Raw genomic sequence first — 27927 nt, 5'->3', positions numbered from 1 at the left:
CCCAGATGGGGATCAGACATCTTCAGACACACTTCCTATCCATGTCTCATCCAATGTGAAATGTTTGCCTGTGTCCCTTCCACATGTTTCCACCTTTTGTCTCCCTGCCTTTTTGTTTTTGACACTTCTCCTATTGATTGACACTTCAGTAACCAATATTCTTCCCCTGGTGATCAGATTTTCCATTTGCCATCATATTTGAGGAACTCAAAATCTAAAATTTAACCTTGTCGAATATTCTCAGAATTTTTAACTGTGTCTAAGATGTGTCCATTAATGTGTTTTACTGAAATGTGTACGTTTTATAGTTTTAAAATCCTAGGTATATCTCCAGGTTGTCTTACTTTTTTGAAGAAAGATATTCATCTACTTCGATTCGTTGAGTCTTCTTAACTTGCCTTTTGAAAAGAGAAGTGCATCCAGTGGTGCAGCTGTGGTAGATGTAACACAGGCACATAAGAATGGGGATGTTCCCTCCTCATTTCTGTGTACCCTCACTTTTTATTGTGTGAAGACAGAAAATTCATAGGCTTCTCTTTCAATTTATTATTATACCAGCCACCTTTATCATTAAATTAACAGTTAAATTCTAATAACCCGAAGAATAGAGAATAATATTTATATAATGAAATACTAAATAGTAAGATGTATAAATTGTAGATAAATAGATAAAACATATATAAATCTTGACAAACTGTGTTTAAAACCTTAAATATCAAATATAAAATTATATATTTTGCAATAAAAAAATAAATGAGAGTGAGATTTTGTTGATAATTATGACAATTTTTAGAAGTCATGTAAAAGTTAATGATATAAAACTTTTTACCTCAGATTAATGAATTTTAAAACTTCAGACAACTATAATTCACTCTATTAAAGATTTTAAAAAAGAAAAAATATAGGATTATTTAAAGGAGCTGTAGTGATTGTAACCCCATAGGAAGAACAGTATCAACTAACCAAACTATACAGATCTCCCAGTGACAAAACTACCAACCAGAGAGTACACATGGAGGGACCCATGTCTCCAGCTACATAAGTAGCAGAGGGTGACCATATCTGACATCCGTGGGAGTAGTGACCCTTGGTCCTGTGCAGGCTTGATGCCCCAGTGTAGGGTGAAGCAGAAGTGGGTAAGTGGGTGGAAGAGTGTCTTCATAGAGATGGGGGATGGGGGAGAGAGAGAATGAGATGGGGAACTTTTAATGAGGAAGGGGAATATCATTTGAAATATAAATGAATAAAATTATTTAAAAAATAACTGGAGGTCCTTGTTCCACTTGCAGTTGAGCTTTGTACAAGGTGATAAGAACGGATTGATTCTACATGTGGAACTCCAGTTGAACAAGCTCTAATTCTTAGAGATGCTGTCCTTTTTCCACTGAATGTTTTTAGCTCCTTAATCAATGATCAAGTGACCAAAGGTGTGTGGGTTTATTTCTAGGTCTTCAATTCCATTCCACTGATCTACCTTCCTCTTTCTGTACCAATACCATAGAGGTTTTATCACAACTGCTCTGTAATACAGAGGGAGGTTAGGGATCTTGTTCCCCCCAGCAGTTCTTTTATTGTTGAGAATAGTTTCAGCTGTCCTAGGTTTTTTGTTATTCCAAATGAATTTGAAAATTACTCTTTCTAACTCTATGGAGAATTGAGTTGGCATTTTGATGGGGATTGCATTTAAAGGTGTAGATTGCTTTTGGCAAGATGGCCATTTTTACTATATTATTACTGCCAATCCATGAGCATGGGAGGTCTTTCCATCTCCCGAGATCTCTTTCAATTTTCTTCTTTAGAGATTAGTTGTTTTTTGACATACAGAACTTTTACATGTTTGGTTAGGGTTACACAAAGGTATTTTACATTCTTTGTGACTATTGTGAAGGGTGTCGATTCTCTAATTTCTTTCTCAACCTGTTGATCCTTCCCACATACAATCACCAAACTCAGACAATATTGAGGATGCCAAGAAGTGCATGCTTATAGGTGCCTAATATAGCTGTCTCCTGAGAGGCTTTGCCAGAGCCTGGGAGAGACAGAGTCGGGTGCTCTCAACCAACCATTGAACTGATAAGGAGGTCCCCAATGGAGGAGTTAAGAAAGGACTGAAGGAGCTAAAGGGGTTTTCAACCCCAAAGGAAGAAAAATAGCATCAACCAACCAGACACTCCCCCTTAGAGCTCTCAGAGGCTAAACAACAAACCAAAGAGTATATATGGAGGGACTCATGGCTCCAGCAGCATATGTAGCAGAGTTTGGCCTTATTAGGCATCAAGGAAAGGAGAGGTGCTTGGCTCTGTAAAGGGTCAATACACCAGTGTAGCGGACTGCCAGGGCAGGGAACACTCTCACAGAGGTAGAGGGAGGGGTGGAATAGGAAGATTCCAGAAGGGAAGCTGGGAAAAAGGATAACATTTGAAATGTAAGTAAAGAATATACACCCCCCTGCAAAAAAAAAAAAAAAAAAAAAAAAAAAAAAAACTGGAAAGAAAATACTTAGTAAAATACAACCGTAATTCAAACATGAATCACACAAACTTTCTATATCAAGAAAAGAATCATATCATTAATCTAATAAAAATATTAAAATCAAAAATGGAAATGTCATTACTCTACATTCATCTCCTGTCCTCCACCCACTCCAGACACAAAACACAGAGCCACAAGGAAGCATCTGCATGGAATTCTGAACTGCCCCATGGAGCAGAGTGAAGGATGGCTTGGCCTCTGGTGTAAAGTATGTAAATGAGCAAAGCAGAATTATTCAAGGAATAATTTCTCTCCATTACTAATAAGATTGCTATAGCAAGCTATGGGTCATTTGGGGGGGGGGCAAAAGGCCCTCTTGGCTGAAAACCAATGGATTGGCAGACCCTTAGTCCTACTGTGATTAGATGTCCCAAGAAGAGGGAGTACTTTCAAGGAGGGCTTCCACTTTCTTGAGAAGGAGGTTAGTGTGGTTAGGGATTTTCAGGAGTGGGAGAAAGGTAGAAAAAGGGCTGCAATTGGGATGTAATGTGAATAAGAAATAAGTAACAACAACAAAAACAGCAGCCAAATATATCCTTCATCTCTGAATGAGGGGGTGGGGAAGGAGAGAAGAAGCAGAGTGAAAGCAGTACATGACTGTCACGTACAGTGAGAACGGAAGGCAAAGTGAGCACAGCCATTTATGACCCTGAACGTCCAAAAGGAGGGCAAGCCTGCTGTGCAAGCCTGAAGGGTTGGCCTAAAGCTCAGATTTGCTTCTCTTTGCTTTGCCGGTGCTGGATTTACAAGTATGGCCACAATATCCAGTTTTGGTATGTGTATCCTAGAGAATAAATTCAGAATATCCTGATTGAATGACTAGTACTTTAATGTGTGAGCATATAGGTATGCGGTTTTAGTGCAAATTTCTCTTAGCATAGTATATTTGGCACATAGTGGCTTTGCAGTGTCTATTTTTAAAACTGCTCCCAAATTATGCACCCCATAAACAACACATATTACTGGTGCTGGAGAGGGATAGAGTGTCTGAGTCTTAGTTATTGTGACACATTAACACACTCAGTTTCAGAATTAAATATTAAGGTAGAAGCAAATCCCTCCCCAGATCTTACATGTTGAGCCATGTGTTGCATTTACATGCATAACCCGAGTGAACTCACTCTGACTGTACCTGCAGGGGTATTTATCTAGGCTGAGCTGTAGTCCCTTATACTCTGGATGAGGACTAAGCTGTTTAACTGTCTTTTACATGCAGTTACTTGCTGTTTAAATCCATTGCTTTTAACACAGATGTTTGAATCAATGCCGTTGGCAACCTAAGAGCAACAACAACAAAAATACTGGTAAAAATAATTGCTAAATGCCTATTACTTCACACACATCAATCAAAGCAGCAAAACAAAGTAAAAATATTTTTAACTTTCATTCCTTGTGTGTTCATGTTTAAATAAGTGACCATAAAAACTTATAAGAGATACACCTCTAAAAGAATATGATTATAACCTATTATAATTTAGATTTCAAAGCAGCCTCAGAATAATCTTTAAAACAGATAAGATCTGATTTAGGTAGGCATATTTAAATAAAAGAAGATTTTTTAATACTGTTCTTTTCATCTTATTTGGTTTCTTATTTTTTTCCAGTGTAATAAAATTAACTTTTAGAAACCCAAACAATAAAGATAAGAAAATAACACTGTGTTTACAGATATTATCATTTACACAAAAAAAAACAAAGCACTATGAAAATTATTAGAAATACAGAAGCTTGTAAAGATGTCTAGATAATGGCTCCTATGCAAAAATAATTATGTCTGTTTACTGTTTCAACAAATGTGATGGCTTCATGGCTTGAGTAATTATTTTGTAAATGCTTTTAACAGTTCTATAAGCAGACAAATCAAATAAATTTTGATTAGAAAAGGGCAGGGAGTCTTTTATTATGAAACAAATTAATATATAAATTTATCAAAAAATTTACAGATAATTTTTTAAACTTTATTTTAAAAAACAAAAATAAAAGAAAAAAATTTTAAACATTTTTGCATAGATGTATACAAATACATTTTAGTCAGTGCTTGGCTTTTTTTTTTTTTAAGGTTTGATACTTTCCATTAAGGTCTTACTAGTAACAATGAGCAAAAAGTAAATGTAAAAAAGGATGTAACCCAGAATTAGTCAACGTTTTCTTGGTGTGTAAGAATAGAGAATAATTTTTTTTTGTTTTGTTATGTTTTTTTCTTGAACTTCACACAGTCTGTGAGTTGTTTCTGGAATAGTCCTGCCTCGGGGTTTAGCATCCCACTATTAGTGACTGCATATTATGTCTGTTCCTTTGGGACTGGGTTATCTCACTCAGGATGATATTCTCTAGATGCAACCGTTTTTAAAGAATTTGGTTAAGTCATTGTGTCTGATGGCTGAGTAGTACTCCATTGTGTAAATGTACCACAATATTTGTATCCATATATCTACTGAAGGACATCTGGGTTCTTTCCAGCTTCCAGCTATTATAAATAGAGCTGCTATGAACATTGTGGTGCATGCAACTTTGTTGTATATTGGAGTGTCTCTGGGGTATATGCCCAGAATTAGAATAGCTAGATCTTCAGGTAGTACTATGTCCAATTTTCTGAGAAATCGCCAGACTGATTTTCAGAGTGGTTGTATCAGTTTACAACCCCACCAACAGTAGAGAAGTGTTCCTCTTTCTCCGCAGCCTCGCCAGCATCTGCTGTCATCTGAGTTTTGGATCTTGGCTAATCTGACTGGTGTGAGGTGGAATCTCAGGGTTGTTTTGATTTGCTTTTCCCTGATGGCTAAGTATGTCAAGAACTTTCTTACATGTTTTTCAGCCATTCCATATCCCTCAATTGAGAACGTTTTGTTTAGCTCTGTACCACATTTTTTAAATAGGGTTATTTGATTCTCTGGTGTTTAGCTTTTTGAGTTTTTTGTATACCTTGGATATTAGGGCTCTATCTGATGTGGAGTTGGTAAAAATCTTTTCCCATTCTGTTGGCTGCCGTTTTGTTTTCTTGACAATGTCCTTAGCCTTACAGAAACTTTGCAATCTCATTAAGTCCCATTTGTTAATCTTTGACCTTAGAGCTTGAGCCATTGGAGTTTTGTTCAGAAAATTATCTCCTGTGCCTATGTGTTCTAAGGTTTTTCCCTACTTTCTCATCTAATAGTTTCAGTGTATCTGGTTTAATGTAGAGATCTTTTATCCACTTACACTTGAGCTTTGTACAAGGAGATAAGAAAGGATCTATTTTCATTCTTCTGCACATTGAGTGCCAGTTGGACCAACACCATTTGTTGAATAGGCTGTTTTTTTTCCACTGAATGTTTGCAGCTCCTTTGTCAAAAATCAGGTGACCATATACGTGAGCAGTCATTTCTGAATCTTCTATTCTATTCCATTGATTCACGTTCCTATTTCTGTACCAGTACCATGCAGTTTTCAGCACAATTGCCTTGCAATATACCTTGAGGTCATGAATAGAGATTCCCACAGATGTTTTGTTGTTGTTGAGGATGGATTTGGCTATTCTAGGTCTTTTTTTTTCCAGATGAAATTGCACATTGATCTTTCCAACTCAATGAAGAACTGGGTTGGAATTTTGATGGGGATTGCATTGAATCTGTAGATTCCTTTTGGTAGGACGGCAATTCTTAAAATGTTAATCCTTCCAATCCATGAGCCTGAGAGATCTTTTCATTTTCTGAGATCTTCCTCATTTTCCTTCTTTAGACGTTTGAAGTTCTTGTCATACAGGTCCTTTGCTTGCTTAGTTAGAGTCACACCAAGGTATTCCATAGTTTTGTGACTATTGTGAAGGGTATCTTTTCCCTAATTTCTTTCTCAGCATGTTTGTCCTTTGAATATAGGAAGGCTACTATTTTTTTTGAGTTAATTTTGTATCCAGCCACTTTGCTGAACTTGTTTATCACCTGTTGGAGTTCTCTGGTGGAATTTGTGGGGTCACTTAAGTACACTATCATGTCATCTGCAAAGAGTGATGTTTTTACTTCTTCTTTTCCAATTTGTATTTCCTTTTGCTGTCTAATTGCTCCAGCCAGGACTTTCAGTACTATGTTGAATAGGTAGAGGGAGAGTGGGCAGCCTTGTCGAGTCCCTGATTTTAGTGGTATTGTTTCAAGTTTCCCACCGTTATGTTTGATGTTGGCTGTTGGTTTGCTGTATATTGCTTTTATTATTATTAGGTATGGACCTTGGATTCCTGTTCTATCCAGGACGTTTAACATGAAGGGGTGTTGAATTTTGTCAAATGCTTTCTCATCATATAGTGAGATGATCATGTGATTATGTTCTTTGAGTTTGTTTATATGGTGGATTATATTGATGGATTTCCTTATTTTAAACTCTCCCTACATCCCAGGGATGAAGCCTACTTGGCTATGGGGAATTATTATTTTGATGTGTTCCTTGACTCGGTTTGCAAGGATTTTGTTGAGTATTTTTGCATCAATGTTCATAAGTGAGATTGGTCTGAAGTTCTCTTTCCTTGTAGGGTCTTTGTGTGGTTTAGGAATGAGGGTTATTATAGCCTCATAAAATGAGTTAGGTAGTATTCCATATGATTCTATTTTGTGGAATAGTTTGGATAGTATTGGTGTTATGTCCACAATAAACATCTGATAATATACTGCACTGAGCCGTCTGGACCTCAGCTTTTTTTGGTTGGAAGGCTTTTTATGACTACCTCTATTTCTTTAGGTGTTATGGGATTATTTAGATGGTTTACCTGGTCCTGGTTTAACTTTAGGATCTTGTATCTGTCTAAAAATTCATCCATTTCCTCCAGATTTTCCAACTTTGTGGAGTATAGGTTTTTGTAATAGGATCTGATGATTTCCTCAATTTCCTCAGTTTCAGTTGTTATGTCTTCACTTTCCTTTCTGATTTTGTTAATTTGGATACTCTCTCTTTGCCCTCTAGTTAGTCTGGCTATGGGTTTATCAATCTTGTTGATTTTCTCAAAGAACCAGCTCTTTGTTTTGTTGATTCTTTCAATGGTTCTTTTTGTTTCTATTTGGTCTATCTCTGCCCAAAGTTTGATTATGTCTTGCCCTCTACTCCTCTTGGGTGTTTCTGCTTCCTTTTGTTCTAGAGCTTTTAGCTGTGCTGTCAAGTTGCTAATGTATGCTCACTTCAGTTTCTTTTAGGAAGCACTCTGAGGTATGAGTTTTACTCAGTACTGCTCTCATTGCATCCCATAGGTTTGGGTATGTTGTGTTTTCGTTTTCTTTGAATTCTAGAAAATCCTTAATTTCTTTCTTTATTTCTTCTTTGACCCTGCTATCCTTTAACAGAGCATTGTTTACTTTCCATGTGTATGTTGGCTTTTTGTTGTCTTTGTTGTTTTTAAAGACCAGCCTTAGACCATGGTAATCTGAGAGAATGCATGGGAGTATTTCAATATTCTTATATCTTTTGAGGTTCATTCAGTGTCCAATTATGTGGTCAATTTTCGAGAAGAAGCCATGGGTTTCTGAGAAGAAGGTGTATTCCTTTACTTTAGGATGATATGTTCTGTAGATATCTTTTAATTCCAGTTGGTTCATAGTCTCTGCTAGTTTTGCAGTGTCCTTGTTCAGTTTCTGTTTCCATGATCTGTCCATTGGTGAGAGTGGGGTATTAAAGTCTCCCACTATTTTTATGTGGGGTGAAATGTATTTTTTGAGCTTTAGTAGGGTTTCTTTAATGAATGTGGGTGCTTTTGTATTTGGAGCATATATGTTAAGGATTGAGAGTTCCTCCTGACAAATTTCCCCTGTAATGAGTAAAAAGTGTCTTTTCTTATTCTTTTTGATAACTTTTGGTTGGAAATTTACTTTATTCGATATTAGAATAGCCACCCCAGCTTGCTTCTTGGGGCTGTTTGCTTGGAAATTTTTTTTCCAACCTTTTACTCTGAGATAGTGTCTTTCTTTGTTTCTGAGATGAGTTTCCTTTATGCAGCAAAATGCTGGATTTTGTTTATGTATCCAGTCTAATAGCCTATGTCTCTTTATTGGGGAGTTGAGTCCATTTATGTTAGTAGATATCACGGAATAGTGGTTTATGTTTCATACTATTATTGCTTTTTTAGGTTGAGTTGTGTCTGTGTCTCTTTCTTCTTATGGTTTTCTTGCTTAGGAGTTTTCTTGTTTTTACTAGGATGTAGTTCCCTTCATTGTATTGTGTTTTCCACCTATAATTCATTGTAGTACTGCGTTTGTGGTCAGATATTGTGTAAATTTAGATTTGTCTTGAAATATCTTCATCTCTCCATCTATGATGATTGATAGTTTTGCTGGGTATAGCAGCTTGGGCTGGCACTTGTGATCCCTTAGAGTCTGCATAGTGTCTGTCCAGGCTCTTCTAGCTTTCATAGTCTCTGTTGAAAAATTGGGTGTGATTCTGACTGGTCTGTCTTTATATGTTACATGGCCTTTTTCTCTTACTGCTTTTAGTATTCTTTCTTTGCTTTGGGCACTTGGTGTTTTGACTATTATGTGTCGGGAGGAATTTCTTTTCTGGTCCAACCTATTTGGAGTTCTGAAGGCTTTTTATGCGCATGGTCATCTCATTCTTAAGGGTAGGGACGTTTTCTTCTATGATTTTGTTGAAGATATTTTCTGTGCCTCTTAGGTGGTATTCTTCGCCCTCTTCTACTCCTTTTATTCTTAGGTTTGGTCTTCTCATTGTGTCCTGGATCTCCTGGACATTTTGGGTTAGGAGCTTTTTGGTTTTTGCATCTTCTCTGACTGTTTTGTCTATGTTTACAGTGTTGTCTTCGACCCCTGAGATTCTCTCTTCCATCTCTTGTAGTCTATTTGAAATGCTTGCTTCTGTGACTCCTGATTTCTTTTTTAGGTGTTCTACCTCTAGGATTATTTCTTTTAGTGTTTTCTTTATTGTGTCAATTTCTGTTTTAAATTCCTTCTCCATTCCTTCATCTCTTTGGTTCTGTTTTCCTCTAGTTCTTTGAGTTCGTTGAGTGTTCTTCTTGTTTCCTCTTTAAAAGCTTCTGATTCTTTCTGCTTTTCCTCCTGTTCTTGTTTAAGGATCTTTATCATCATCTTGAGGTATGATTTTAGGTCTGTGTCTTCTTTTTCTGGAGTGTTTGGCATTCCAATGTTTGCTGTGATAGAAGAGCTGGGTACTGAAGTTGCCAGGTTGTCTTGGTTTCCTTGGGATATGCTCTTTTGCTTTCCTCTTCTCATCTTGTCAGTGATATGTTCTTGATTTTCCCTTGTACCTGGTCTGTGTCCCTGGATCTCTGCTGCTCCAGGTGGCACATGGTCAGAGCCCTGTTCTATGCCCCAAAGCTGCCGGGTGGGAACAGAGGTCCCAATGCTGTGTTCCTGGCCCCTGGATCAGGCAGTGCAGGGGTGTGCTTTCAGTGTGCACTCGGCAGAGCACTCTCTGCCCCCTGGCTACTCAGATCTCCTTCTCACCAGGTGTTTACCTTTGGGAACTGCTGGTCCAGGTGGCAGATGGTCTGATCCCTGTTCTGCACCCCCATGTCTAGTTTTAAAGTCATTCTATGTTCAAATGTGCTCCAAATTCAATTTTCCACACTAAGATATATTTTCCACTTATATGCTAGTTTTATGGAGGGAGTACATGTATGCATATTTGTATATATGTGTAGATACACAGTTTTAGATACTGACTGGAAGGCAATCTGAAATACCACTAAACACCAAAACCCCTAAGAAGACAACTGAATTTACATGTTTCTCTTTTAAGATATTTTTATCAGCTTCTGGTTTTGTTGATTCTTTGTACAGTTCTCTTTGTTTCTATTTGGTTGATTTCAGCCCTGGATTTGATTACTTCCTGCCATCTACTCCTCTTTCGTGTATTTGTGTCTTTTACTTAGAGCTTTCACGTGTGCTGTTGAGCTGCTTGTGTGTGCTCTCTCTAATTTTCTAATTTCCCTATGGAGACATTCAGAACCATAAGTTATCCTCTTAGTACTGCTTTCATCGTATACCATAAGTTTGAATATGTTGAACTTTCATTTTCATTAAATTCTACAAAGTTTATTTTCATTCTTTATTTCTTCCCTCACCAAATTGTCACTGAGTAGAGAGTTGTTCAGCTTCTATGTGTATGTGGGCTTTCTGTTGTTTTTGTTGTTATTGGAGAACAGCCTTAGTCCACAGTGAGCTGATAGTATACTTGGGAATATTTCAATCTTCTTGTATCTGTTCATTCTTGCTTTGTGACTATTATATGACCAGTTTTGGAGAAGGGATTATGAGGTGCTGGGAAGGAGGTATATTCTTTTGTTTTAATATGAAATGTTTCACACACACACACACACACACACACACACACACACACATATGTGTAAAATCTATCTGGTTCAAAACTTCTGTTAGTTTCAATGTGTCTCTGTTTAGTTTCTGTTTCGATGACTTGTCCATTGGTGAGAATTGGGTGTTGAAGTCTCTCAGTGTTATTGTGTGAGTTTCAATATGCACTTTAAGCTTTAGCCAATTTTCTTTTATGAATGTGGGTTCCATAGCATTTGGGGCATAGATATTTAGACCTCAGAATTTATCTTGGTAGAACTTCTTTTGATGAGTATGAAATGTCTTTCCTCATCTGTTTTTTTGATAACTTTTGGTTGAAAGTCGATTTTATTTGATATTAAAATGGCTACGCCAGCTTGTTTTGGGGGAATATTTGCTTGAAAAATTTTCCAGCCTTTTACTCTGAAGTAGTGTCTGACTGTGTCATTGAGGTACATTTCTTGTATTCAGAAAAGTGCTGGGTCCAGTTTATGTATCCTGTTACTCTTTTTATTATGGAACTTAGTTCACTGATGTTAAGAAACTCTGAGGACTAGTAACTGTTGCTTCCTGTTATTTATGCTGTTAGAGGTGGAATTATGACAATGTGGCTATCTTCTTTTGGTTTTCTTGAAGAAAAATTAATTTCTATATTTTTTCTTGGTTTTACTTTTCCTCCTTGTATTGGGCACATACTCCACTATGTTCATAGCAGTCTTATTTATAATGGACAGAAGCTGAAAACAGCCCAGATATCCCTCCAGAGAGAAAGGGGTACAGAAAATGTGGTACATTTACACAACGCAGTACTGCTCAACTATTAAAAACAATGACTTTATAAAATGTGCAGACAAATGGATTGAACTAAAAAATATGATCCTGAGTGAGATAATCCAGTTCCAAAAGAAGACACATGGTCTGTGCTCACTGATAAGTGGATATTAGGGGAAAAAATCTTAAAATACCTAGGATACAACTTATAGACCATATGAAGCTCAGAAAGAAGACAAAACAAAGTGTGGATGCTTTAATCCTACTTAGAAGGGGGAACAAAATAATCACAGGAGATAGAAAGAAGGAGGGACCTGAGAGGGAGTGAGGAGAGGAGAGGGGGCCGGATCGGATGTGGGAGGGAACAAGGTAGATGTACAGGGTCAGGAAGTTAAACAGAAGTATGTAGCAATGAGGGAATCGCGAACTCAGGTTAGCAAATAGAAAGTCCCAGATACCAGGAAAGCAAAAGTTTTCCAGGACTCAACAGGGATGACATTATCTGACATACCCAACAAAGGGGAGAGAGAGCCCATAGAGACCTTATCCAGTGGCAATGCCACCAGCTGACAGATATGGCCACTATACTCAAAAATTTTAACCCAGAATTGTTCCTGTCTAAAAGAAATACAGGGACAAAGAGTGGAGCAGAGACTGAAGGAATGGTCACCCAGAGACTGCCCCACCTGGGGATCCATTTCGTATTCAGCCACTAGACCCAGAAGCTATTGGGGATGCCACAAATTGCTTGCTGACAGGAGCCTGTTATAGCTGTCTCCAGAGAGGCTCTTCCAAAGCATTACTGATACAGAGAAGATGCTTGCAGCTAGCCATCAGACTGAACATAGAGATGCCAAAGAAGGAGTTAGAGAAAAGACTGAAGGAGCTGAAGCAGTTTGCATCCCCATGGAGAAAAAAACAATATCAACAAACATACCCTGCAGAACTCCCAGGACTAAACCACCAACCAAAGAATGCACATGGAGGGATCCATGGCTCTAGCTGCATAATTAGCAGAGGATGGCCTTATTTGGAATCACGGGAGGGGAGACTTGGTCCTGTGAAGGTTTGATGCCCCAGTGCAGAGGAATGGTAGTGTAGTCAGGCAAGAATGGGGGTGGAACACACTTAGAAAAGCAGGAGGGACAGAGCTGGGATAGGGGGGTTGTGGCAGGGAAACTGGGAGGAGGATAACATGTGGAATGTAAATAAATAACCAATTAAAATAATAATAATAACTTGGTTTTACATAAATGGTTGTCTCATGATACATAGGCAAGGACAGTGATCTATTTGGAAGATGTTGCTGCAGAAGTACTGGTCTGAGGGGATTCGTTTTAATGTCAATTATCTCTTCAGTTTTCCATTTTCCATTATCATATTTTTCTTTCTTTAATTTCTCTCTCTGAGTATGTTAAAATTACCAACATCTGAGACACAAGCATTATTTCAATGAAAGCTGAGAGAAAATGTGTTAGGTGCTTTAAGAGCATTCCCTTCCTACTCTCTGTTCTCCTCACTCACTCATTCCCTGAAATGTGTCCCCAAACATACATCAGTAGATGTACAAATTAATGGTATGACATTTTTTATTCACTTATTTTGGTAAAAATATTTTGGAGTGTGTACAATGTGCTACCATTGTAAATGCATAATAGGCAACTAATTGTAATGCAGCAGGAATCTGCATTTTATACTTAATTACAGTATTAATTAAATTTATAAAATAATGTTCTTTCAACTTCATTTAAATAACAACCATATAGTTCTCTTAATGTTTATGAATTTTTTTAATTAATCTGATCCATATAAACAAAACACTGGATATGATCCTACAATTATACTAATGAACAAAGCACTTCGATCTTCTCAAATACCCACATGTTTAGTAAATAGCCATTTTCTGAAGGGTTAATTGAGGAACTGGAGCACATTGGACATGATAGGTTATGAACATATGTTTCAGTATCTCCTCCTCTACTTTCCCACAGTAACAAAATAATGTGAAGCAATTGCAAAAAAAAAAAAGCTGAATCTAATAAACTAGAGGCAAATTAGGCATATTAATCCACTATATTTTTAATTTTTAAATATGTATATGCTGCTTTTTACCTTAAAATATTGCATTAATGCTTATTCAGTTTCTTAACCCTTTGACCTTCTCTTTCCACCTTCAAAAATCAGGGCCAGTCACTTTGGCTCTGTGATTGCTGTTCGAAAATTTGTAGTGGATGAAAGCACTTGACCTACATTTTATTTTCAGCCTTTCCTTCTGTAACCTGAAAGGAAAAATATATGTATCAGAGTTCACAGCGAGAGCAATCATCTCCTGTGCACCACCTACACCTTTCTTCAGAGTTCTGCAATCAACGATGATAGCATTTGAGGACACTAATCAGTCAAACTTTAAAATTATTGATCCGTGAGAAACTGTATGAATGGTTTTCTTTCCTTTTGTTCCTATTTTTGAGTGGGTTTGAATAGAAATTTTGGCATGACCAATGAGTCAAAGCCTATAAATATATTTCTAAAGTCATAATTCATAACCAGGTACAAGGAATGGCAGATTTCATACACTATTATTAGCCTTTATGTCTGGATTGGAGAGAGGACCACATTCTGTACCCAACTACACAGTTACAAGGAGAAATTTGTGCTGGTAATGTTTTGGATCCAAATCCTCCACAATTTACATCTGTTCGACACTTTGACATGCTAGTTTCAGAGTCAAGAATACCATCTTTTAGTTCTACAAAGATGCAACATACATTTGTGTTTGATCACCTACATGGGAAATGTGTACAAAGATCATTGCAACCCTAGAGATCTCAGATAATGAGGTTTTCCTACTCTTCCCTTGTTACTCTCTTAGCAGGAGGGCCCCAGGGTACAATTTACATTCTCTTGTATCCTAAAAGCTCAGATTAATTTCAAACATCACAGCACTATAAGCAGCTAATAATTTGTTATCAACATGATTTATTTATCTGTATTTCCCAAGCTTCTAACTTAATGCCTGTCATATAGAACTGATAGAAATGTTAGAACAGAGCTGAGCAAACTGAGGTTTTATTTATTCTTTAGGGATTAGAAATCACAACCAATCCCTTATTATAAAATGATATCCGATCAGTGGAATAGTAATTACAAACCTGAAATTGCAAATAATTAACTTGAAATTCCTCCCTAGAGAAAATCAAATTATAATTTCTAAAATGACATACCTTCAAAATCGTTCTCACTCTCTCTTTCTAAAAGTAAGTAAGTTTCTTTTTCTTTCGGGCCTTTAATATAAGACCAGATACACTGAATCCAAATAAAGAAAATGCAGCAAAGTCTTCAAGTTATAGAAAAGTTACGCTGAGCAGAAAAAATATGAATGCAGACACTAAGAAGAACAATTAATGAGATTTCACATAGCTGAAATTTCTATGTCAAAGAATATCATCATGCAGATGAATCAGTCACCAGGCTACAGAATGGAAAAAGAGGTTTACCTACTGCACCTACAGTAGAAGGAAAATATACACAGTATACTAAAAACTCAAGAGAATAGAATTACAAAAGGTACAACCTAATTTTTAAAAACATAAAGAAGACTCAAAAGAGGAAAAGTAAATGGCTGAGAAACCCTTTAGCAAATGTTCAACATCCATAGAAAAATGCAAATCAAAACTAGTTTGAGATTTCACCTCACACATGCCAGAATGGCTAAGAACATCAATAAAACCAAACAAAAACAACAGAACATGCTAGGGAGGATGAAGAACAAAGGGAGTGCTCATCCAATGTCTGATAAGAGTTCAAACATTTACAGGTACTGTGGAAAGAAATGGGAGTATCTTTTAGAAGTTGGCAATCAATGTATTTCAAGATCAAGCTACACTACTATTGAGATTATACCTGAGGTACCCTACATCTTACTACAGAGAAACTTGTTCAAACACATTGATAGTCCTTTATTCATAGTAGCTAAATATTAAAATCAGACTAGAAGCCCATCAGTGGTTGAATAGATTAAAAAAGGTATATTATATTTACACATTGGAATATTAAATGACCGTTAAAAATATAACATCATGAGATTCACAGGTAAAACAATGAAACTACAAAATAAATTAAAGGAAAAATTACCACAAGTGAGATAACATAGACCCAAAAAGAAAAATATGTCATGAATTGCTTTATGAGTAAATATTAGTTGTTACATTTTCCATAAGCAGGCTACAATCTGTGTATAGATTAGGTATAGAGTAAGGGACTACTGAGTGTGTGGATCTCGCTTGAAAAGAGAAATAAAATTTATACATATGGAAGGAGATGGAGGAATGTGTCTAAGAGTAGAATAAAGTAGGTAGGAAAAGGACAGAATGGGACATGCACGTCAGAAATAGGGCCTAGAAAGTCCTTAGCTGGAAATAATCTGAAAACCTCCTTGAAGGCTTGTTTTCCTGGAATCAGAAGGTACCATACAAGCTTCCAAAGGAGGTTTGCAACCAACAGTCCTCCTGAGGCATGATGCTTGTAACGTACCTTAAGTGAAGAACAAAAGAGAATTTTTAAATATGGAGTCGGCAAACAGACAGTAGTCAGACTGTCAGAAGGCTGAGTACAGCAGAAGAGTTTGAGGTGCTATAATCAGTGTTTTCTAACGTACATATCTTTTCTCATCTGAAAGCAAACAGATGGTACCTGAGCAGAGTGTCAAAGCGTATTTTCTTCAGTCTGGTATAATGCCATCTTGACACATCTTAAAGAAAAGAGCATGTGGTTGGAGAAATATTTAGATGGCTTTTTAGCTAAGGATTTTAAGCATTAAGGTAGTTTCTAGTCTGTATTTGTGTCTTATGACTTCATACAAAGCACTAGGTGTAGAGGCAATGTAGTCTAGTGGACATTTTCCACCACCATGGTGGACATGATGCTGCACCATGTATATTCCCAAGAGAGTACATTGTTGCCCAGGATCAGGATTCAGTTGGATGTTGGCCACATCCTTCATCTTCTTCAGGGTCTAGTGGTCCTGACATACTATCACTCACATAAGCACTAATCCACCGAAAGGGGAAGCTTCTCACAGGATTAGAGAGATCTTTGAGGGTCTATGTATTATTCCCATCTCTGTTTACTACTGTGAATCATCAGTTTTCCCTTTATTCACAAATATTGATTACTGATAAACGTCCTTAGCCACACACTTACTCTTCAGCACCCACATCACAGCCATTTACACTGAAACACTAGATGCAATAAATTGAGAAAAAGGCTGGAATTTAAATAATTTATCCAGGTGAGCACAAGTACAACTTCATAACAAGGGGTCGAATCAGTTGTCAGAACACTAACAGATATAAGATTCTATCCTACCAATAAGAGATTCATTATTGATCTTGATTATTGGGAACGTGGGAAGCAGCTGAAAAACCAAGGAGTGTGAACACTGGGGCTCCTTAATGCCTGTATCACTCTAGGTAAGAAGAGTGGGGAATAGGCCACACTTACAGAGAAAATTTACATGACAGTACAAAGTAAATTGATTATGCCAGGATTTGATTGTGGAAATGTCATGTACCTAGATATTCTGAATCACTTAAAGGAGGGAATGAGAAAGATGCTTCAATTTCGAGGCAAAGGAATAAATTTCCTGAACAGGATCTTCACCCTCAATACTACAAGCATTAAGAGCAACAATTGAAAAGTGGCATTTCAGGGAACTATAAAGGCTACTTACAAAAAAGAACATCATCATTTCTGTAAAGAATCAGCATAAAAAGGTAAAAATATCGTTACTAACTGTGTCTAGCAGAAGTTTGGTGTCTTTAATATACAAAGAACCAGACCCAAAACTAAACACCAAAAAAAAAAAAAAAAAAAAAAAAAAAAAAAAAAAAAAAAAAAAGAAAAACCCAAACGACCAAATTACAGTTTCAGAAAAGAAACTAAAGAGAACCTTCTCAAAAGAATAAATGGACATGGTTGCAAAGTATTTCTTTTTTAAATTTCAACATCCTTCTCCATCTGGCCTATGTAATTTCAAACTATTTTAAGATTCAATCTTAACCCACTCAGGAAAGCAAACAAAACAACACATCCCCCAAACCAACTGACATAAAAAGATAAAAAGAAAGAAAGAAAAGAAAAGAAAAGAGAAGAAAAGGAAAAAGCTGGCATGGATGTGGAAAAAGGAGAGCAGATGTATACTGTAGGTATGAAAAGTGTTGAAAGTCCAACCTAAACAACCATTTCCACTCCTCCTCTCGTTGTTACTTCTGGTTAATATACCCCTCTCTTTCTTTCTGGCACATAGGTCTCCATATTCACAGGTAAGCCCTAAGAGACCCACTAATGTTAAACACAGAGTTATCACTTCTGCCCAGAGGCTAGAAAGGGACATGTTTAATAGCCTTCTAATTCATACTATTTGTGTTGCTGAAACCAAATAATTCTTCCTCATATCTTTAATCATGAGCTTGCAAATCCTTAGGGCTGATCTTTGTTCAAGATGTCACATTTACTTTAAAAAGATTTTTGATGTAACATGTCTTAAGCTTTATTGTATAAACAAGATTGAGTTATTTATCACCAGGAAAAATTTTAACAAATTATGCTGTGATTAATCCATCCCCCCAAAACCCAACCAATGAATAAAACAATGGAAAAAACAAAATTTGAACAAGCACTGGCTACTTAATGTGTGTGAAATAGAAATACCATTAAGTCTCTTCCATGTCATTACTCTGCTGGCCATTATGTTTTAGAGATCCCAGCAATTATCATTGTGATTTCTTGATTTTAATATTAAAATATTTGTATTTATCATTCTCCCATTGGGAAGAAGTTTAGAGAATGTAGGCAAGAGAAGCAGGAAGAGGCCAGAAGGAATTATTTTAAGCCTCAATAAATTCTTCATATTCCTCTCAGTCCTCTCTATTAATGTCCTGCCTGCAGAAGTATTTGTAAAAGTGCAGTAGGTTATAGGATACTAGTTCTGAGCCTACATTCACCATCAGAAAAAAATGACACACCACCATTTCAAGTCTATATGCCTGTTTCAGTACAGATGTGTATGTTGAATATGTAAATTAATGAGACATTTCTTTTTTTGAACAATTTTATTTTTAAAAACAAAGATAAATGAACAAATTTTAAGCATTTTTGCATGAAAGTATACGAATACGTTTTTGTCAGTACTTCAATTTTTTTTCCCCAAGGGTTTGATAGTGTACATTAAGGTCTTACTAGTTAAAATGAGGATAAAGTACATGTAAAACAGGATGTAACCCGGAATTAGTCAAAGTTTTCTTGGTGTGTAAGGATTGAGTATAATGGTTTTCTCTTTTCTTTCTTTTTTTTTTCATGAACTTCACACAATCTGTGAGTTGTTTCTGGGGTGTTCAGAGCTTTCTGGGGTTAGTATCCCATTATCAGTGACTGCATATTATGTCTGTTCTTTTGTGACTGGGTTATCTCACTCAGGATGATATTCTCTAGATACATCCATTTTCTTAAGAATTTCGTTAAGTCATTGTTTCTGATAGCTGAGTAGTACTCCATTGTGTAAATGTACCACAATTTTTGTATCCATTCATCTACTGAAGGACATCTGGGTTCTTTCCAGCTTCTGGCTATTATAAATAGAGCTGCTATGAACATTGTGATGCATGTGTCTTAGTTGTATATTGGAGTGTCTCTGGGGTATGTGCCCAGAAGTGGAATAGCTGTATCTTCAGGTAGTACTATGTCCAATTTTCTGAGGAATCGCCAGACTGATTTCCAGAGTGGTTGTATGAGTTTACAATCCCACCATCAGTGGAGAAGTGTTCCTCTTTCTCCCCATCCTTGCCCTCATCTGCTGTCATCTGAGTTTTGGATCTTGGCCAATCTGACTGGTGTGAGGTGGAATCTCAGGATTGTTTTGACTAATGAGACATTTCTTAATGGTATTCACAACATACTCACATACACATGCGCGCGCGCACACACACAAACACACACAGAGCAATACATAGTCTGTCAAGGTTACCATATTGTACAAACTGAAGAATTTTTTTCATTGATCAGAACAATGTTTGTGTGTGTTTCACTATTCTTTACTTCTGCAGATAGAGAATGGCATGAAGAAAAATGATGCTATAGTATTTCAGTATTTCAGGAAAGCCCTAGAGAGAGAGATACAGAACCCTTTAAAATATGATATTCAGGGACAAATGCTGGTAGATATAAGGCAATGATAGGATTGTGCATTATGGGAAACTACCCAGAGTCTTCAGGAGATTTTACTTTTAGAAGAAACAAAAGTAAATTTACTTTATTCTTATTACCATTGAATGGTTTATAAAGAGGACATTTCAATCTTAACCATGTAAACACTGAATATGAATGCATCTTTCTACGTGATAATGTGAAAACTTTCTTTGATGAGAATATTTACTGAAAACTTTACTCTTCACACCTGTGTTATTGTATTACTCAGTGTTTTAGAGCAATTCAGAAAATAATGCATCCATTTTCAAATTTTCAACATTACAACATGTTGAACAAAAAGCACTATGATTTTTTTTTCCAAATTTAAAATGTATCTACTCTTAAGACAACATAGTAAATCTCTATGTTACCAACACACAGAAAGATGATTTTCTTCACAGTGCCTAAAGTCATGTTCAGCAATTATAGTGCTGGTTGTTAGTGCCCTATCTGCTAATTCATATTTCCCAGGAAAAGACATACAACACAATTAATACCTGAATAGCAACTGAAAGAACAACGAAGACATATTGGAGATGAGCAGTGCCTAGTCCTTGTGCTGGATGATAAGGGATGAAATGGAAGCATCCATCTGAGCACTGAACATCTCTGTCAGGGCTATTCTGATGCAGCTGTAACATGGGATGTAGCAGCAGTAATGACCCTGAGTGATACTGAGTACGTAAGTGTGTGATAAATCACACAGCTGTGTCTGAGCCACTAGAGGATGGAGCATCCTTGCCAGGCATCCAATAGTGGCTATCTTCCTTTATATAGTATGAGGTAGTGTACCTCCTTGTTCAATGGAGTTCACTATGTAAGTATGGAGACACAATCAAAACCAGCTGTTTAATTCAACAATGAATCATGTATTAGAAAGCAACACTGGCCACACAGTATCATTAGCAGTTGGTTGTGTTTGCTGGGAGTAATGAGACACAAAATGGAGGCCACATGTTGTTCCCAGAAACAATATGTTTGATAAGATAGAAATTAAAGCGTGGAAAACCTGATTTTTGCTTCTGCAAACCCTCTTATTTTGCATAAAAAGAAGGAAAATAAAAAGATGAGAATCTCTGGCTCATCCAAATTATTTGGAATGACATGTAAATTGTATTTGAATGGAGCTAAACTACCCAGATAAAATAACAAAATTTTAAAAGTAGACAATATGGCGTATGTAGGTAATCCAAAAGCAATGATGGCAAGAGTTACACTCCTTCCTCTTGTGACTCAGACATGGCTGCGTGTTTTATCACTCACTTACTCATTATCTCTCATGGTCATCACTCCTGCTACATCCCATATTATAGCTGCATCAGAATAGCCCTGACAGATAGATGCTCAACTATGAGGAGTTAGATTTGTTAGAGGAATGGAAAGAACAAACCTAAAAGAAAAATAAATCAGTGACAGTGAAGCCTCCAGAGGCTTAAAAGTTCTAAACAGTAATTTACTGTACAGGTAAATGAAGTAGTGAAGTCCAGGTTACAATCCCTGCACTGGGAGGGAAACCCAGCACAGTAATCCCAGGATTGAGACTACAAATGCAGAAGCATCGTGAAGTTTAAGAGGATTTACTATACAGCATGTTCAAGTTCAGGCTAAGATACATGAGAATGCATCCCAAATAAAAAATGATAATAAGAAGAAATAAATACAGGGGTAGGCATATGAAGCCTAAAAGAAAAAAATCCATATTTTTCAGAGGGAATAGAGAAAAGTAACTATTTGTAAAAAGACTATACCATACTCTTACTCTGTTTTCTCTGTATTCTCTTATTATACTTCTTAGAATGATAAAATGCACAAAACAATCTGTATATAGTCCCATTAGGAGCACACCAAATATAATTTTGATAACATGAAGTCATTAAGGCCTGTGTGTAAAATACTTTAATAGGCAACTATGACCTTTTAAAAACTAAACATTCTCCTGATCTGGAAACTACTGAGGAAACAATAAAAGAAATGCTATTGTCACGCAGTTCTCTTCATAAAATCAGAGATCTAGTAAATAGAAGATAAAAGGAAGAGATCGCTCAAAGATACAACAGTTCGACATGTCAATTCTTCTTGACATTTCGATGTTTTCACAAACAGCCAGTAGAGGCCGTGACAAGGAGCTCCACTCACTCGTGCTGTGTAAAACCAGCTTTGAGAGAACTTTGTATTCACAAACATTTAGTTTAGATAACAAAATGATTCCTACAAAAATGAATGTTAAAGAAGACATGGAATGCCTAACCTGATAGTTGGTGAATTCACAGCACCAGAGCTCACCCTCTGGCACTGGGATACAAGCTCATTTCTCCTACAATGAGTTGAGTTTTCCTTCTTTATGTGAGTTTTCTAACTCACACCTGACTGGGAACATCATTTGATGGATGCAATTCTTTTAAGGATAAGTTCTGACTGTCATATTTATTTTATACCTCAGAACATAGTAAATATTTTTTTAAGTTTTTTTTTATGTTTTGCAATTTTCAGAGAAAAAATAATTGAAAACTCTGCAAGGGGTTAGATACCAGAGCTCTAAGTCACATGACGATTTATATCCTCAGTTTGACAGCATATTCATAGTCTTCCTCTGCTCACGGTCTAGGAAAGCATAGAATATGCCTAGAATAAGAGCTCTTCTTGGAGTCATCGAGATAATGTTCTGCACCTACTGCAACCAGTTAGAAAGCTATGCCTTTGAAATATAAGAAATTAATACAGTCTGTCAGTCTTTCATCAGATAATCCATAGAGTAACCCACACATATTAATAAATCACTGGAGCACTGCAACCTAGTACAGAAGAGTCTGCAGTGAACAAGTTACTTTAAAAACCGAAAGCTGAAAGTACAAAAGTGATGTTTTTAATATCCAGCTTCTTATAGAAAGTAATAATAATGAAAAGAAAGAGCCCCAGGCCAACTTTATTGCCAAGTCTCACAAATATCTTTCTTGTTCCTGTGGATAAATAATAATAAAAAAATAATCATAAACAAATGTCATTTGAATGACACATTTGGGACTATAGAGATGGCTCAGAGGTCAAGAGTGTGTGCTGTTCTTGTAGACGACTAGAGTTCAGTTCGTAACACTCTTGTTGTTTGTAGCTGCCTGTAACCCAGCTCCAAGGTATCTGATGCCTTCTTCACATATCAATTAGTACTACAAATGTAGTATAGATACTATATTAGTATCTTCAAAATATAAATATTAAAATTACTGTTTGGCCAATAGGATTTAATCCCATCAATCTAAGAGTTCAACCACAGAAATGGCTGTAATGATTACTCTTTATGTAATCTAAGTGACACAATTAGGAAAATTGTCTAACTGTTAAGTTGCCACCTAGTAATTATTTGCAGCGTTTTTTTATTGAAAGCTGAGCTGTGAACCACATCATCCAAGAAAACTGGCTTAATTATTCACTGCCAGAGAGAAGTGTAGCTCTCACCCCATATCAACGAAACTTCATTTTGCTACAAATACAGACCAGTATAGAAAAGTCAGTTGATCAAACTACAGAGAACTCAGGACCTTGGCGTGCCCAGCCCCAAATGATGCATTTGTTTTTTTTTTTTCTTTCTTTGTTTTTTGTTTTTTAACATTTATTTAATTGTTTACAACTTTATTTTTTAAAAAACAAAGATACATGCACAGATTGTTAAAAGCATTTTAGCGTTAATATATATGAAAATATTTTGTCAGTACTTCATTTTTTTAAAGGTTTGACAGTATGCATTGAAATCTTACTATTTACAAAGATCATAAAGTACATGTAAAACAAAATGTAACATGGAAATAGTCAAAGTTTTCTTGGTGTGTAAAGATTAAACATAACGATTTTTAACTGCCAAAAATTGCCACAAGGCTATCTTCTTAGCTCTTGAGCTATTTGATTTAAGGTCTAGGTGTACCCCACTCTGAGAGGATGCTATACACTTTATTATTATTATTATTATTATTATTATTATTATTATATATTATAATTATCATTATTATTATTATTATTATTTTCTAATAAGGATAGAGGCTTCCACTTTTTGGCCTTTCTTTTTTTCTTTTTCTCTTTTCTTTTTTTTTTTTAATTTTAGCTTCATACGGTCTGTGAGTTGTTTCTTGGGTGTTCAGAGATTTCTGAGGCTAATATCCAATTATCCGTGACTATATATTGTGTCTGTTCTTTTGTGACTGGGTTACCTCACTCAGGATGATATTCTGTAGATACATCCACTTTCCTAAGAATTATAATACGCATGAACCTAATGGTCAAGAAGCTTCCCTAAATGGGATTAACAGCTGGAAAAATCAGGAAATCTGCCAAGAGGTTATATCCCCTGAATATGTGAGGAAAGATTAAATACCTTGGAAGCAACCCAAAACCCAATGTTCATGAAGTTAAATTTGTCATAATATCAACATGACAGCATTTGTTATGTGAATATGTGTTTATTATTTAAAAAAATAAACAACGTTGTAGACAAAGGTTGCATAGTTAAGTATGTATAGCTACTTCCCTAGTGGAAAAGAACCCAAGCAATGTCCTATTGATTGCCAATTCTTTGAGATTGTTCACAAAAATAAAATATATAATATTGAATGCCACAGAACAGCAGATGGTCTTGTTTTAAATACAATGCTGGTCATGTTCCTTTGGTCTGGATTGATATGGTGGCTTTAAAGGCAACTATATAATCTGGAGTGAAAATGGAGGATATTTTTTAAAGTTTCCAATTACCTGCCACATTTCAAAAGAACAATAAGGCTGTTCATGGAAGCTAGAAGCAATTTCTCTGTACTGAGTTCTCCCACACATCATTTTGTAAAGAACTTAATGTGAAAACAAAGTAAGAATTCTTCTAATAATGGTTTTTAAGGAAAGATTAACAGAACACAGAAGTTTGTGCTAAGTTAGATTTATTTTTCCTTTTACACTTAGAACAATATTTTTTTTCTCTTGTCTTCCTATGTAGCAAGAGTTATACACCAAGGCTTAAATGGGCACTGCCTTTCTTGTTGTAAATTGAAATATAAAATGCTTTATTCATAAGACTGAAAGAATAAGTATTATTCTTAACTATAAATTAAATAATTTGTATATGTGCCTTCAAAAAACAGTGTTTTTAAAAGATAAAAATGAATACTATCACTGTTTATGTTAATAGGCTCTCATGCCTAGAAGTATATTTCATCAAAAAAAAGAAAGAATGGGAAAAAGGAAGAACAAAGAAGAGGAAGGAGGAAGGAAAGAAGGAAGGAAGGAAGAGGGGAAGAGAGGAAGATTTATTTAAGGGGATGAAAAGATTGCTCAGTGATTAAGAAAGATTGGGAAGGGAGCACACACTTATGTCCCAAGGCCAGACGTGGCACAGATTCACCAGGACTTACAGCCTGCCCACAAGTTGCTGGGTGCTCTGAAGAGCCTTAGCTGGGCTCCCTGCAGGGGTGAGTTCAAATTCTTTCCCCGGTGTCTATCTCAGAACTCTCAGGGTGCAGGTGGAAATGATGTCTGGAAACAGGAACTTCCAGCCGAAACTCAGAACCAACCCAGTTGCATCAGACCTGGGCACTGAACTCACAGCCTACCCAGAGAGCTGACAACCCAGGAACAATCCCCCTTCTGAGACCACGTACCCACAGATCGATAGGAGAGACAAGCTTCAGTAAGAGACAAGATCACCTAAGATCACAGATAACAAGATGGCAAGAGGCAAGTTCAAGGATCTAAGAAACCAAAACCAAGACAACCTGGCAATATCAAAACACAGTTCACCCACCACGACAAATAGTAGATATCCCAACTCACCAGAAAAACAAGATTTAGACTTAAAATCATACTCCATGATGATGATGGAGATCCTCGAGAAGCACAAAAATAAAACAGTTGAAGAAGTACAGGAAAGCCATGAGAACACAAGCAAACAAGTGGAAGCCCTTAAAGAGGAAACACAAAAAGCAAAACAAAACAAAACACTTAAAGATCTAAAGGAAAGCAAAAACAAACAGGTGAAGAAACTGAAAACAGAAATAGAAACAAAGAAGAAATCACAAAAGGAGACAACCCTGAAGTTGGAAAACCTAGGAAAGACATTGGGAGTCATAGATGCAAGCATCACCAACAGAATAAAAAAGATGGAAGAGAGAATCTCAGGAGCAAAAGACACAATATAAATTATTGACACAACAATCAGAGAAAATGCAAAAATAAAGAAGATTCTAACCCCAAAAATCCAGGAAATCCAGAACACAATGAGAAGACCAAACCTAAAGATAATAGGTATCAAAGAGAGTAAGAACTCCCAACTAAAAGTTCCAGTAAATATAATCATCAAAATTATAGAAAAAAATTTCTCTAACCTAAAGAAAGAGATAACCTCAACCACGCAAGAAGCTTACAGAACCCCATATAGATTGGAGGAGAAAAGGAATTTTTCTTGACACATAATAGTCAAAGCAACAAATGTTCAAAACAAAGAAAGAATACTAAAAACAGGAAAGGAAAAATGATAGGTAATGTATAAATGCAGACATAATAGAATTACACCTGAGACTATGAAAGCTAGAAGATCCTGGACTGACCTAATACAGACCCTAAGAGAACACAAATGCCAGTCCAGGTTATTATATATAGCAAAACTCTCAATCATCGTAGATACAGAAACCAAGATATTCCAGAACTAAACTAAATTTACACAATAGATTTGTCCAGAAATCTAGCCCTACAAAGGATAATAGATGGAAAACTCCAACACAAAGAGAAAAATTTCACCCTAGGATAATTAAGAAAATATTCTTCTTGAAACAAACACAAAAGAAGAAAAGAATGCAAAAATAATTCTACCTCTAGCAAAAAAAAATAGCAGTAATAACAATCACTATTTCTTAATATCTCTTAATAACAATGGACCCAATTCTCCAATAAAAAGATATAGACTATCAGACTGGATACTAAAGCAAGATCCAGTATTTTGCTATATACAGGAAACTCATCACAGAGACAAAGACAGACAGTACCTCAGAATAAAAGCTTAGGGAAAAACTTCCAAGCAAATGAGCCCAGGAAACAAGCTGGAGTAGCTATTCTAATATCAAATAAAACAGACTTTTAATAAAAAGTCATCAAAAAATAAGAAAGCATTTTTTACTTATCACAGGAAAAATCAAGTAAGATAAACTTTCAATCTTGAACATCTATCCTCCAAATACAAGGGCATCCACATTTATAAAAGAAATCCAACTAAATTTCAAAGCATATATGACACCACACACAATAATAGTGGGAAACCTCAATATCCCACTCTCATCAATGGATAGATCATGGAAACAGAAACTGAACAGAGACACAATGAAACTTGCAGAAGCTTTGAACCAACTGTAATTAACAGACATCTAAAAGACATTTCATTCAAAAACAAAAGAATATACTTTCTTCTCTGCACCTCAAGGTACCTCTTCTAGAATTGACCATATATTAGGTCACAAAACATGCTGCAACAAATAGACAAGATCAAAATACTCCCATGCACCTGATCAGATCACCGTAGATTAATGTTGGACTTTAATAACAACAAAAACAGCAAAAAACCCACATACACATGGAAGCTGAACAATGCTCTGCTCAATGATAGCTTGTTCAACGAAGAAATAAAAAAGAAATCAAGGATGTTTTAGACTTTAATGAAAATGACACCACTATATATCCAAACATGTAGGATCAATGAAAGCAAAACTGAGAAGAAAACTCATAGCTCTGAGTCTCTCCAAAAAGAAACTGGAGATAGCATACACTAGCAGGTTGACAGCACAGCTGAAAGCTCTAGAACAAAAAGAGGCAGATGCACCCAAGAAAAGTAGAAGGCAAGAAATAATCAAACTCAGAGCTGAAATCAACCAAATAGAGACAAAAAAGAACTATACAAAGAATCAACAAATCCAACAGCCTGTTTTTTGAGAAAATCAAAAAGATCAATAACCCCTAGCCAGACTAACAAGAGGGCACAGAGAGAGTATCCAAATTCACAAAATCAGAAATGAAAGGGGAAACAGCACAAACTGAAGAAATTCAAGAAATCATCAGATCTTATTACAAAAGCCTATAATCAACAAAA

This window comes from Micromys minutus (genome assembly GCF_963924665.1).
Source record: "Micromys minutus genome assembly, chromosome: 26".
Lineage (NCBI taxonomy): Eukaryota > Metazoa > Chordata > Mammalia > Rodentia > Muridae > Micromys > Micromys minutus.
Note: the sequence above shows the minus strand (reverse complement) of the source record.